The following is a 13596-nucleotide window of genomic DNA, read 5'->3' on the forward strand; positions in this document are numbered from 1 at the left end:
GCTAGGATAGCGCAGCGTTACAATTTATTTGTTTAAACGCGCTAAACTCTAGAACTACCGAACCGATTAAAAAAAAACTCTAGTAAGAAGCTATATTACTCTTGAATGCTTTAGGCTACTTATTAACCCGGGAACATATCCCGTAAAAACTTTTATCGCGCGGGCGAAGCCGCCGACTAAGGCGCGTGATAAATAATACGCTGTTTGTATTGGGGTCTGGATGTTGTGTCCATTGATCAATATTTGGTACGTGTAAAAAAATCAAATACAAACAATCAAAAATGCCTTTTTATATATTTTAGCAGGGATTTGTGTGTACGGCGTACGCATTATAACCATTTTATATGAATTTAATTGAATAAAATGAGAAGAGGATCTGTTTAAAAAATAAATAGCTTGTAATGAAAGTTGCGGGGTCGACGCGGCAAAGGAAGTTGGCTGCACAGCCCGATGCGACAAATACTTACCAACTTTGTTACTCATTATTTTTTTCCGATGTCTCGGAGTGCTCTCTGCAACGTCCGTGACTAGACTGCGACAGCTTTAATTAAACGAGACTTAAGACTTTAATTACTTGGCGATTATTTTTTGAAACGCGCCTATAGTACCTAACGACATTAAGATTTGTCTGGGAAGTTTTGAGTGTTACGTTACACTTTAACCTTGACTAAGTTTCATAAGTACTAAATGGCACAGTATTTTATACAGACCGAATTTGTCATTTAATTTGGAATATTTAGATTTCAGAGATTCATAATTTTCCTTTTTATGAATATAACTACTTAAGCTTAACCTAGCCCATTCCTACTCCACGTACATACATTCAGTCACATGAGTAGCAGAACAACTTATTTGTCCTTATCAACAATCGTTTTTTCTTCTCTAAAATATACTTTTAAGTTTTTACTTAATCTCGATAAAAAAAAAGTATATTTAGATTGCAGTCGTCAATGTGTAGAAGCTTTTTAAAGTTTTGAATTTGTACAGCTACTTTTGTGGCTGACTGTACAATTTTTTTTTAATATAACTGTGTTGTTGAGATTATGTTATTTGAAACAATATTATTTAAGCTATAGTTAACAAATAACTAGTTATGACTCTCAGCATGCAACTCGTTCGTAACTGTAGATAAATACGCCTGTTCTAAAATAATAGACTCACGCGCAACGAATGCGTGCTATGAGTAAAACGGTAGGCGCAATTACATGTAGCAAAAAACTTGAGATTTGAAAATTGGAATAATATTTATAGTTTGTTATTATTGTAATGGTATTTGTTGCATTGAAATTTAGGTTAGAGAACTATTTGCGTCAATATTATAAATAATAATGTTATTTCTTTTTCAGGTATGTCATTTTTGTGCCGTTTCACAAGTGAAATAAATACATACAATAAGGTAAATAAATACAATACCTACCTACTAAGCTGTAAAATTAAAGATCTTAGTATAAATACTGTAAATTCAAAATAATGTGGGCTCCTTCATTCTTACAATAGCGATTTTGTTCTAAGTGTTCCAGATTTCCTAAATTTGTCATAAAGTAAACAGTTTTCATTCGTGAGAGAAATTCAAATTATGTAAAATAATATTTATTTAAAAACTTAGTACATTTTATAAGTATAAGAAACTGTATGTTATCATTAGTGTGATAAGGCAATAAACTGATTTATTATTATTATTTCAAATTTCTAAACCACGAAACCAATCCTATTATACTCATCAATACATCTTATATCACACAGCACTATTTAAAAGATAACGTTTATGTACACCGCACGTAGTCACATGAATTTCTCTAATGAATTCGGCTCTTCGAGGTGGGAACAAAAGACCCGTTCCAAAGGTTCTATTGGCTAAGTGAATATACTTGAGTCCGGGCCCACTATAATTTACATCGAGGTATGGAAACAGGATGCGCCGATACGCGTCTGCAGTATTATTTTTATTTTTCAAATTGTAAAGCGATCACGATATGGTTTTTATTTTCAAAATTGTGATTTAAGAAATTAAATATCGGTGATGCTCTAATTATGTCGGTTTTTTTCATATTCTTCATCTTTAAACAAAGATGAGCGTTTGTGGCCAAAGCTTCTGACGGTTTATGACTCCCGGGATAGGCAAGCTGGTGTAAATCTACAGTGAGAATGAACCGTAAATCTTTGTTATTGTGCCGAACGTTGATAATTTTTTATTGATGTAAATCATAATCTTGCTTAGTAACTATTCAGATTATGTGTAAAGGTCCTCAAAACCGTTTGGAATAAATATTTACTCCACAAAAGTCTACAAAATTCGTCACGCTGTTAGAAGTTACATTAGTTAGTCATAAACACATGTAGTACATCCTTCATCGATTGTTTTCAACCCCAAGTTACATGAGCTCAGAACAAGCTTACCGGTAACCGCAGACACGTGCGGTATCGCATGACCTGACCCAGCTCATGCCACATCCAGCCTTAATGTCATCAGGCCTTTGTTCGGTTCTTAATATAATTTATACCGCTCCTAGTTGGCACAATCAGGGTTCCTAGCATTGCTAATTGGCTTTCTCCTCTTCAGAACTTGTCTTTATCTATCTAGTTAAATTGGACTTAGTTGAGAAAATTAAATAGTTTATTTTTTTAAGTATCAAGACTACGATTTGGCAGTCTAGCTGTTAATTTAAACTGCAAATTATTGCTAATTGTTTAAGATATTTAAATGGGTGATATTATAGTAGTTTTGAGGGAATATTAATTGTTTAAAAGCTTAATTTTTTTCTATAAAAATTCAAAAAAAATTTAATTCGTCGCATTTAAAATAATACGAGTATAGGCGAGAAATTGTCAATATACAAAACAATTTACGCAACGTTTTATCTACGCCTAAAGAGGAAACGGCGCTGAGATTTTCTAAATGGAACCGTAAGCATATAATTTAATTATATACCCGATACTCTCGTCCCGTGATCATAATTTTAAAATCAATAGACCGTGCCGATCAGAGTGGGGTCGGAGTACTTAAAAATAATTAAATACTCACTACCCTCCTGTGAGGCCCGTTAATTATTTGAAATACTTTGTAGACCGTTCCAAGCTTAGGCATTTCATTATGGGGAAAGTTCGATTTTATGCGTTCGAACTTGTACGATATTTCGTCTGATTTATCGATAACAATTTGAAATATCTCACAGCGGTTTTATTATGCTTTGAGGCTCGTAATTAACCTATAATAATTTCGTGTTTATTTATATCTATGTTGTTCTTTAGAGTATTGTTTTGATTAATTGTGTTGTAAAATGTAATAAGCGAATTTTGACTATAACTGTTTATTCTTCGGCGATGTGGGACAAGTCTGTAAGGTAACTTATCATTACTCCATATGATCATCCAGACAGTTAGTGGACACGTAGATTGTAGCTAATTGCTGATCTTATCGATGGTCTAATGGGTAATAAGAATGTGGAGGGGATTTATTGGTCTTTGGGAATATCGTTAGATTTGCGAAAGGCGACAACAACGCCGCGAATTTGCCTCGGTTTTCTATGATGCCAACTTTATTTAATATGTACTAGCTGTGTGCTGATCTAAGAAAATCCCTATAATTAGAAATTAGAAGGTGGGACGGGAGGGAGTGGTATTATTGTACTTTTGAAATGTCACTTATCATATAAAATGCGACAACATTGCAGTGACGTCATGTCTGTTTTCTATGATGCCGACTATATTTACCAGAGGCTCAATCCCCCAGAGAGGGTTTAACGTCAATCAGGTGGCCAACCTAAGCCTTTCTTGCACTATACTTGAAAATATGTGTTCTACTCAACACACATTAGCGTGATATAAGAACAAACAGAAGAAGTTAATGACTCTTATTTATAATAACCTATTAATGTTATCCAGACTTAATTTCAAATTTATTAAGTACTTGGAGTATACAATTTGTCCTTACCAGTTTACATACTATATATTTTATATGTAGGTACTATATTATGTTCATAAGTAATATGATTAGAGAAATATTAACGTCTTAACTAATTACCCCTTGAGTTAGTGTCGACAATTAATCAGCACGTTAATTAATATAGACGCAGATTATGGTTGTCTCGTTTTGTATAATTAAGGGGTGAATTGTGGTGTAATATACTATGCATTAATAAATAGTTTCCGCGATGATATAATCAAGTTTGATCCAATGTTTGTTTTCACTAGCGATCGTCCATGCAGTTATCGAAACTATACCTTAAGTCGAAGTGAATAAAGTTCAGTAAATTTTTTCATCTCCCTTACTTGTTTTAGGGAAATTGGTTTATAATATTCTAGATGTCACGTTATTTTGATACTTTCTACTAAATATTAAACTATTGACGACTAAAAATATATTTGTCTTATAGCAGCTATAACACAGGATTTATTTAAAATAATCAATTTTTTATTCTATGATATGTTACGAGGTTTTGCATTAACTCCACTTTTAGCACGTCATGTAATCGAGTTTTTTAGTATCGGAAATCTTGACAAATCTTGCCAAACAACAAGCGACGTTGGACTTACATCGTTTATCAGTTAACAAAATAAAAAATACACAACGGTAATCACAATAAATTGACGATCGTTGCCTTTTGATTTATAACCGGTTTGTTTCTTTCGCCGTGGTGTTTATTATTTAGTCATTAATCGTGAAGACTTATTCCCAAGGGTGAACAGCACAGGTGAACTTGACGTGATGGGTTGAATAAAGGGCCCTGTCCTGTTGACGCGTTGATTACTGTTTTTTTTACTGTGGTTCTACATAATGGGTCTACAGGAAATGTATAAAACAATAGTGAACGGAAGGGTGAGTTATCATTGTGCTTGTCTATTGTCTATTAAGGTTTGTAGCTGCTGATGTCAGTAATCGAAGTAGATTACATGACGGTAAGCAATGATCCCCTATAAATAGTATGATGGGTGCAGAGTTTAATTTTAAAGAAAGGAATTGGCAATTAGGCTTGCGAAATTTCGGTTATATTCGGGTTGGAAACATCAATAATCATTATTTTTATAATATTTGTAGTAATTTTCTGTAATTTTATTTATTTAGTAGGCAAACGAGCAAGCGGTTCGCCTGATGGTTAGCAGCATCCGCCGCCGATGTACTAATCACTAAAGCAATGCCAGAGGCACAGCCAAGCCGTTGCCTACAGGAAATACTATATATCCTGGAGTAATGTAGCTTCCTATAAGTGAAAAAAAATCAATATCAGATTAGTAGTTCCTGAGATTAACGCGTTAAAACATAGAAACTCTTCAACAAGCAATTCTACTCTTATAAACCATGTTAGTATGATTACATATTTCTCTTTAATATTTTTAATCACTCAATTTTAATTAAAATCAGTTCACTAAATATATCTAAAGCTTCAATTAACATGCGGCCACTAAAACGTTTAAGCCGCAAAACATTGCTAATGGCTCTTATTAATTGTATGCAAATTGTTTTACAACGTGCTATGTGGTCAGTAAAGATGATTATGGATCATTGGTTTTATGAACGCGACATTATTGCGAGAGTGGGAATGTGAGCAATCATTGTTTATGTTATTTTTCATTCCCGCATAAATAAAATTTGACTTACTTAATTCCAAACTAAGAATACTCATGTACCTCTAATATATTTGACTTTTATAAACTTATGGTATTCAGGAGGAAATGCCTTTTTAGAACATCCCTATCGAAAGTTGAAGAAAAAGTGTGATGAAATACTCCTTTTCTTGCAATAAAATAATTTTATGAGCCATTGATTCGTGAAAACTCAACAAATAAATAGTACAGACGTAATGCGTTGCCTATAATGCCATTTTTATTCGCTTTTTACAGAGAGCCCGCAATTTTGGACGACTATATTTGCGGTATGAAGTCTGCCAATTCAAGAAAATTTATGTCACGCCTTGGTGCCTCCGTTTATGGTTTTACAACATATTTATGGGTTTACGACATAATGGGGTCGGTTTATGATAATTCCGCCTTGGAATGTACCGGCCGCGATGTCCTTTTTGGTTGTTTTATAAATGCGATAAAACATTATGCGAATTTTATTCCAATTCTACTATGATATGGTTACGGTTGCCGAAAAAGTCGTATCTGCGTTTATTATAAGCATAAAAGTCGGTTACGTGATATTATGGTCATATTAGGGATATATGGCTACGAATTATAGCACATTAGAATACTGAATAAGGTTAATGGTGTTTGAAATGTGTGTTTGGTGGCTAATTTAATGATAAGTCAAGTAATGCACGTCTAAGATTGTTGTGTATTCTTTACACGATTATGTGATGTTTATATGAGATACTTTATTTATTGCTATGCTATAAATTACGAATCCGATTTTTTTCCACTACCTCCGCTCGCGTTATAGTTTTTCCGTGGTACAAGTTCCGCTTTATATTTTCCTGGGATAAAATTGAGCCTATATTTTTACTTAGAGCTCTAGCACTACGCCGGCGAAAATTGCATTCAATTTCATGTAGTGGTTTTTGCGTGATGCGTGTACAAACATACAGACAGACCGACGAAAATTAGAAAAACTTGTTTCGGCTTCTGTTGCTTTCATAAAGATTGCCATATTAATTTTTAAGTACAATTTAATATACGTATACATTTTTTCCCTGTTTTTCTCGCAGTGCGGCTACGTTTACACATGTATATACATCGCCCTTCCATATATTTGAATTAAGTATCAATAATTTAAACTAATGATTGAAGAATACGTTTTATATTTCCATCAAATATGATTAAGTACTCTTATGCCAGTTTATTGAATTCATATCCTCCAATAAAAGTTAATATTTTTTTCCACATGACTTACTTTAATATCAACATTATTAGAATTACGCCGAATTGGGCGAGTGTTTTGAAGTACCGAACGCACACCACCGAATCTCAATCATAAAGAAACCATTTCTGCATCAGTACAGATCATATTTATTTGACGATTTGTCTAAAGAGCGATGTATTCGCAAATGTAGAATTATTTAAATTATCGTTGAATATCTAGGTGAGAGTTTCAAGTTGTAATAACGTTTCCGCTATTTACCCCGATGTTTGCCGAGCCAATGCAAACACGAGAGACTGTATTGCAGAGCAGAACTTTATGTTTATGTAATACCCGCTCTGAATATACATATTTGATGCTGAGTTTTGAAGTCATGACGAAATGAAGGGCTTGCAAATTAAAGGGCATTCTGTGTGATATGAAACGCAAAGAGAGATGATTTCTACTTTGTATTATGGATAATCAAATGTGGTATTGTGTGCATATTATTTCATAAATGCTTAGACTTTTGCTGTATAGACTTGTTATAAAAATAATATTATACAATCTTCTGTGTTCTGAGTCTTTACTTATTTATGGAGGAAGTTTGCACATTTGTATGTCGAGGTAGTAAAGTCCTACATTTCTAGTCGATTCTAAAAACTATGTAATTTATAAGAAGCTGTATTCCGTAGATGCTAATTCATTTTGTTTCGTAAACAGAGGTTTTCGTGGTCACACATCAAAAGTAGCAGAATACTATTTTCAAAATAGATAGTCTTAAAGATCGTAGGTCCCTAGTGTTGAATGTCGATAGAAGCCAATTTCATGTATTAGTCCAGGATTCCTACCTAACCTGTTCGCCGCCGTCTAATACGAACAAAATGCTTTCTACTTTAATAAAAGGTACTTCGCATTATCAGACTAGTTTTGTTCTCGTCGTTTGACTTGCAAAAGTTGTGTTAAAGCCATTACAATTATCGACGTTAATCACTAGTAAACTGAAATTAGTTAAAATGATAAACTGGATAGTGGAATATATGTACATAGAATACGTATATTATGTAGTTTTTAGTGAGATTAGAAAGAGTTGTAAAAAGCGTACAATTGGAAAACTTAAATGACATTCAAATAAGTGAGTAGCCGGCAAGTGTTAGTGAGTGTTGTGATGTGTTTGCAGATTGCGGAACACAATGTTTGTTTGTATCAGCAAAGTTAAACAAATGAGTATGTCTAGTAATACGAGACAGTACGATACACTCGACTCTAGTTTTAATTCGGTTATATTTGGAGATTGGAGAATGTTCTCATTCCGTTACATCCCAGGTCGGGCAATGATATTGTTTTATTTTTGTTCTATCAGCGCAGAATCTGGAGTTTGTCCCCGATAGGCTCGTCTCCTATGACGTCATAGGATTTATACGTATTTCAGCTAACACAAACTAGATTTCAGAGTTAGCACATAACTCACCCTTAGAAATAAGTGACCTAACTAAACAAAAGACGATTTGTTGGAACTAATAAAAAATATTACAACAATATAGAAGGCAATGAATTGGGCGGTCATCAAAAGGGAGAATCTCTGTTTCTATTCTCATAGAGTTATAGGGTTATAGAGCATGCTTTGGAAGGTCGTTTTTTAACAAAATCAAAAATTTTTAAGTTAGATCACTTTAGTTCTAAGAGTACTATACTGAATCTTTATTGTACGGTCTGTAGTTTAATGCCAATAATAATGTCTCAAGGCCGACCTGGCTCCAGACATCAAAGGGTTGACGGCAGAGGTGACAGTTAAACTGTTTTTCATCTTGCTTTTTATTATTTATACTTTATGACAAATATAAATACTTAGGAATATATGCTCATAAAACTACTCCTCTGTTTTATGTTATACTAGCTTTTGCTCGCGGCTCCGCCCGCGTTATAAAGTTTTTCAGGCTAAAGTTTTGCATTATAAAAGTAGTAGTTTCCCGGGAGCCTATGTTCTTCCCAGGGTTTCAAACTGTCTCCATACCAAATTTTATCTTAATACGTTGGGTAGTTTTTGAGTTTAAGACGTTCAGGCAAACGGATCCAGCGGGGGACTATGTTTTATAATATATATTTTTAGAACTTTTTAAGAGGAATAATCCCGTCATACATCATTGTTGCATAACTTTAACCGTTTACGCAGCGCACGCAACGGAAGCTCTCAAAACTAATAAATTGTCCCCGTATTTGCAACATGTTTCATTACTGCTCCGCTCCTATTGGTCATAGCGTGATGATATACAGCCTATAGCACCCCACAAATAAAGGGCTATCCAACGCAAAAAGATTTTTTCAGTTCAAACTGGTAGTTCCTGAGTTTAGCCATTACTGCTCCGCTCCTATTGGTCATAGCGTGATGATATATAACTTAGAGCACTCTACAAACAAAGGGCTATTCAACACAAAAAGAATTTTTCAGTTCGAATCGGTAGTTCCTGAGATTAGCCATTACTGCTCCGCTCCTATTGCGTATAGCGTGATGATATATAAAATATAGCACTCTAGGAACAAAGGGCTATCCAACGTAAAAAGAATTTTTCAGTTTGGACCGGTAGTTCCTGAGATTAGCCATTACTGCTCCGCTCCTATTGGGTATAGCGTGATGATATATAGAATATAGCACTCTACGAACAAAGGGCTATCCAACGCAAAAATATTTTTTCAGTTTGGACTGGTAGTTCCTGAGATTAGCCATTACTGCTCCGCTCCTATTGGGTATAGCGTGATGATATATAGAATATAGCACTCTACGAACAAAGGGCTATCCAACGCAAAAATAATTTTTCAGTTTGGACCGGTAGTTCCTGAGATTAGCCATTACTGCTCCGCTCCTATTGGGTATAGCGTGATGATATATAGCCTATAGCACTCCACGAACAAAGGGCTATCCAACACAAAAAGAATTTTTCAGTTTGGACTGGTAGTTCCTGAGATTAGCGCGTTCAAACAAACAAACAAACAAACAAACAAACAAACAAACTCTTCAGCTTTATATAATAGTATAGATTAGTTGCTGTAATATCAACTTTTTCAGAACATACAAGCTTAGACAAATATTTCAAAATTATAAATTTATTCAAACCAATGGTGCCCCGATCACCTCTAATACAACGTTGGACTACCGCTGTTCCTCGAAGATTCTAAATCATGAATGCGTTTATTTCAAATTCCCTACAAAGATCATTCGACTAGTAATTATGGTGCAATTATTTGTGCCATTTTGACCTAGCTGCCGGTGTCTAGACACATTTTAGCGTGTCATAGTGAAATGAGAAAAGGCTCGGCACAGGTGATAAACATAATTACAGTGTCACGGCCGACCGCTGTAATATGCTGTTAAATTATTTTAATGGAAAAGGTACTGCATTCGTCTACGCTGGTGACTTGAGGCTAGTTCATTAGAGACGACATTTTCTTCAAGAAAGTGGGATATTGTGTAGTTAAAATAATTATGTAACTTGTATTGGCAAAAGTAATCTCGTGACAAGCTTTTATTTCTACTTATATTATAAAAAAAAAATTTATTCAACCTAAAAAAGTTTTTCGTTTATTTATTTTGTATACATTCATGTAAGGTGATGTTTATCCTAAACATTTTTAAAATTATTTACCACTTGATAATTACCACGGAGACTTTATTGCGGTTTATAGATTTTATTCCAATTGGATCTAACATTACGTTCACGCGTATCTAATGGTTTGTAGAGTAGTTTTTTTTATTATAAACATTTCGAAACTAAATTGATATTTGCAGATCCAATACGTTATGATAATTTTGGACAAAAACAACAATGGACACGCATGTCTGCGAAATCAGGATCGATTACGCATGTGCATGTATTTACCGCGCTATTAACCACATTAACTGTGAACTAGAAGATACAGTTTAAGTATTAGGTAAGCGGGAAAATTAGCATAACACAAGGTTTCAATGCCGTCGCGTTCGTGCGCGCACTTTCAAAATACTCTTGTATTATGTTCACACGCCATTCAGTAATGTCAGTAATGTGTACGATGCTGCGCTTGTTCACACACAAAATAGTTTTACTTCAATCATAGTTTGGATGTATTGAAATTTCACCGTGTTAATTAACTTTGCCTTGAGAAGACGTATATCTTGTTTTGTCGGAGTGTGTGCGGATTGGACCTCATATTTGTCAGTGTTTACGTCGGAAGGGGTAAGGGATTTATTAAAAAATGTAATTTGAAATAATGAAAAGTGAGTGAATACCGGTGAAAGCGAATATAGAGCGATATGGACGTGAAATCATGACCAAGCTCCTTAAATAAAATTAAAAAAGAAATCCTTTGTCATACTTCGAAATCTGTTCTTTACGAAGGTTGTTTGCGAACGTCAAAATTTTATTTGTATTTTATTGCAGAGGTCTTAAAGTTCATAAATATTCAAAAGATGCGAAATGGGAAGCTGTATTAATCTTGTTAAACTTTGTTTTTTAAATTATGAACGTCTGCACATACTAAGGTTAAAACTATAACAAACCTTCAACGAATATATTTCCGCCACCAAACAGTAGTGTGCGGGCACTATCATATACCGGCTTGCAAGAAATTTTAGTCATGGTATTATTGACCATTTATGCGTTAATACCAATGTCGAGTGCAATATGGTATCATATGTCAAAGTTCTATCCGATATTGCCATTCTTATTAGCAGGGATGGTTCAAGCGAAAGAGCCGCTCTGTTTCAGTCATTCAGTTGCTTAAATATTAATTCGTAGCGAAATCTAATTGCAATACCCATATTGCGATGTTATAAGTCAAGAACAATATAACATATTATATCCTTATCTTTTTGAAACATTATCTAAATCAATAAAACATAGAGCATCATTTCTATAATAATATTATAAAGTTGAAGAGTATGTTTGTTTGAACGTTCTAATCTCAGGAGCTACTAAAGTGAATTAGAATGTTATTTCACTTATTGAAATCTACAACACTTCTGACTGCTATAAGCTTTTAATCTCGGGAAAATATTTGCCACCAAAAAACTTTTTCAAGCGGGCAAAGCGGCAGGCAGAAGCTAGTTATAATTATATAAATATAATCAGATTTTTATAAGCGGAATGATATATAACTTATATGAATGGCACGAAAGTGTGGCACACCCGCCGTCGGTGAGATGTCATATCTATTGTGCATTGTAATACCGGTGACAGAGTTACTTTCGTTACCCGACCCATATATGCTGGCGGTGAAAGTGAAGAATATTGAAGTTATGAAAGTACCATCCGTTCATGGAATCATTTATGCAGTCGGTTTTGTCTTGTCTCTTAATTTGGTCAGGTTTTTTGACTTCGCGGTAAATCATGCGGAAGTATCAGATAAGGCGTTGGATTTGTTGGTTTTTATTGGTATAAAAAACTAGAACATGAGAAATGGCTCGATCAAATTGTAACCTAAATTAGCCCGTAATTAATATTGGAATAACCTATAATAAGTATCTAAATCATTTTCTGATACATGATCTTATACCATTTTAGTCGAGTCAATAATTAAATTACGTTTTAACATGTGCAATCCATTTTTATACTAAATTTCTTAATAATACTTTTTCAACTTATCTGATATTTTTGGTTAGGTCGGCGGTTGGACCACTTTCTATCAAATGCCATTACTTGCATTCCAGTCGTGGTAGACACAATGAATGTCCTAAAAAGACTCGGAAGATGATAAAGCAAGTTTTATACGTTCTTAGTACGTCTCAATAGAATTCAGACAACATTATAATTATTCTAGCAAAGACTAAAGGCGTTTTAAGTAAGCATTTAATAAAATAGTTAAGTTCGCCCACACTAATCCTTGATGCGAAGAGCCTTTGCTTAGCAGTGGGTGGAAATCGATGAAGCTTGTTTAGTGAATTATTTTGCTTTAATACCAAGATGTGTAGGTAGGTACAGACGGAACTTGATACTAACATAACATTTTTAGTTAAAGTCACTAGCAATTTAAGAGGAATCGCTTGTTTTAAGTTGAATATAAGTAATACATTAAGATGTTCATAGTTCGTTGTCTTTTGAATTTAATTAGGTAAATATCATCACATCACACTTTTTTTTAAATTTCCCTTCCATAATTACCTGCATTTCCAAAAAAAAATGAAACAAGACATGACAAGAGAAGACTAAAACGCTTCAATCATCTTAATTTCTTTGAGATAGTTTCATAAATAGTTGAAACATTCATTGCAGTCTTTAGCAATAGCCGTATTCTCATTGATATAAGAAAATGTAAATCGCCTGAAGGTTATCTTAACCCAAATAGAACTGATGTGAGAAAAATATATTCTAATCACATATGTTTCCTTACAGCGTCCTGGGCCCTTTAAACGTACAAATATGTAATTAAGTTACTCAAACCATATTCGTGATTGGAAATTGATTAAGCGCAGTGAATAAAGTATTAGCTTACATCATAGATTTAGACAATAATAGTGAAGCAATTAGTGTTTCCAACTTGATAGTAAAAATATTTTTTTAGAAGTAGTTCTTTATAGTATATTATGCTCCTACTACTATTTCATACTTCATACAAGCATTTAGCAGATGTGATGACTTCTAGAGATATTGAACTGCTTATTATAAAAAGGCTTAATTGAATATATCATGTCTGCGAAATAACTGATTCTGGCGGCACACTAGATATCTAGGTATATTATGCTTTCGAATTTGTATTTCGTGTTTTTTTTTATTATAATGCCTGTGTAGACTTTAATATAGTTGTCATTGTCTTCTACGTTATGATTTATAGTATTTTTTAAAATTCTTATA

At 33.8% G+C, this 13596-nt stretch overlaps 1 protein-coding gene across 1 annotated transcript in view; it reads left to right on the plus strand.

The window, feature by feature from the left end:
* The window catches only part of LOC115442429 (protein sprint), a gene marked incomplete at its 3' end in the record, with an annotated part of 260741 nt that overhangs the window by 108866 nt on the left and 138279 nt on the right, over positions 1–13596 (plus strand).

The sequence above is a fragment of the Manduca sexta genome, chromosome 11 (genome assembly GCF_014839805.1).
Source record: "Manduca sexta isolate Smith_Timp_Sample1 chromosome 11, JHU_Msex_v1.0, whole genome shotgun sequence".
Taxonomy (NCBI): Eukaryota; Metazoa; Arthropoda; class Insecta; order Lepidoptera; family Sphingidae; genus Manduca; species Manduca sexta.